Below are 1,907 nucleotides of genomic sequence, written 5' to 3' on the forward strand. Positions count from 1 at the left end.
ATGCCAAACCAACTTCTGCAGTGTGAATGACACTGTCGAATGGGCTTAAGAAATTCGCAATGTTTCTGTTTGTTCTCCTTCCTGGGGTAATGCAAACCTCACACTTTTACTTACAGCGATAAAAGGGCTGTTGCTTTAAAGCAGAGGGAATAGAAAACATGTCGTGAAAAGTAACACAGTTTCCAAAACATGGAAAGAGAAGCAGAAGCGAGTTTTATTCCAAAGATAAACCAGTCTGCTCCATCTTCCCACTAGAGGGCACCACGACTTTAGTTAAAAACCAAACCCAATTCCCTCATGGGACCAGTTTGTAATGTACTGAAGCTCTGAGCCTTGCTGCTCTGATAATGCCTCCCAACACGATGGCTTGTTTCCTACTAAGGGAACTTCTCCTCCCTGTGTTTGGCCTCACCTTCAGGCTCACTTTCCATGTTTTGTTTTTATTAGTTCCATCTCCATCAACATGTATGCCTATATCTTTATACAGAGCTTTGGGCATAGTGGTTAAGCACTCTACTGTTAATCCAAAGGTCAGCAGTTCAAACCTACTAGTCATCCACAGGAGAATGATGAGTGAATTCACTTCCATAAAGATTCCATAAAAAACTTGAGGAGGCAGTTCTATTCTATAGAGTCACCGTGGGTTGAAGTTGGCTTGACGGCAATAGGAGTTCCAGCCTTGGTAACGTCGTAGTTATGGGTTGGGTTGAGCAGTTCAAAACCACTATTCGCTCAGAGGATGAAAGAGGGGACTTTTGATTCCCATAAAGAGTTACGCTCTTGGAAACTTATAGTAGTATTTCTACCCTGTCCTATAGGGTCACTATGAGTTACCATCACCTACCCAAAACGTCCTTTGTGGGTGGGTTTTTCTTAGGTTCACAACTTACAGCTTCATGTTCTTAAAAAAAAATTTTTTTGAGCTTCATGTTCTCAGAGCTTCTAAAACCTACGTGGGTAAACATCGACTTGATCCTCTTCAATTCACATGCACATATTCATTTTACTGTACACTATTGCTGGAGACTGATCCAACTCACCATCCATGCCTCCTTCTTTGACTGTTTACTCCTTGCAGGCATTGTTAGGCTGACAGACAGACTAGGAAGTCCTCTTTTAGTGCCCTCTGTAGAACTCTGCATCTACATACATGTGCAATGCAGTGGTGCCCCTGGCTATCTATCAAATCTGTTTGTATATTGACCAAGTATCTGAAACAGAGAATGGCCCAGGATGGGGCACAGTGTTTTGTTCTGTTGTACATTGGGTCACTGTGAATCAGAGCCAACTTAATGGCCCGAGCAACAACAGCAACAACAACAACTCTATATAGGTGAGAGTACAAAGGGGGGATACTGACAGACTTATTGATACTACACACAGTGACGGAGAGAGAGAGAGACAGACAGACAGACAGACAGACAGACACAGTGGTAAGTAAAAACATTCAAACTAGGGTTCCAGTTCATGCACGCACGCATGGGTTTATTTCAAGCAGAGAGTGTTTAAAATGTCTCTGTGATCAGTGGATGATTGCGGACAAATTCTTAGCTTATTTTTTTAAAAGGAAGAGAAACCAAACTCATTGCCATCAAGTTGATTTTGAGTCATAGTGACCCTACGAGACTCAGTAGAACAGCCTCTGGGGGTTTCTGAAACCATAACTCTTGACCTTAGTAGAAAGCCTCATCTTTTTCCTTTAAAGCGTCTGGTGGTCTCAAACTGCTGACTTTTCAGTGAGAAGCCCAATATATAACCCACCAGGCCACCAGGGAGATTAGACTGTCTTTTTAAAAATGTCCAATTAAAACAGTGGCTTCTGAGGGGGAGCTGCTGGCCCAGTTAAATTCAAGGCAAAGGAGTCAGCTCAGAAGTTATGCTAATTGTCCTTTGGGAACCCCAAGGGG

Source organism: Echinops telfairi, unplaced genomic scaffold, assembly GCF_000313985.2.
Source record: "Echinops telfairi isolate 266 unplaced genomic scaffold, ASM31398v2 ScPeMD7_7469;HRSCAF=8507_1, whole genome shotgun sequence".
Lineage (NCBI taxonomy): Eukaryota > Metazoa > Chordata > Mammalia > Afrosoricida > Tenrecidae > Echinops > Echinops telfairi.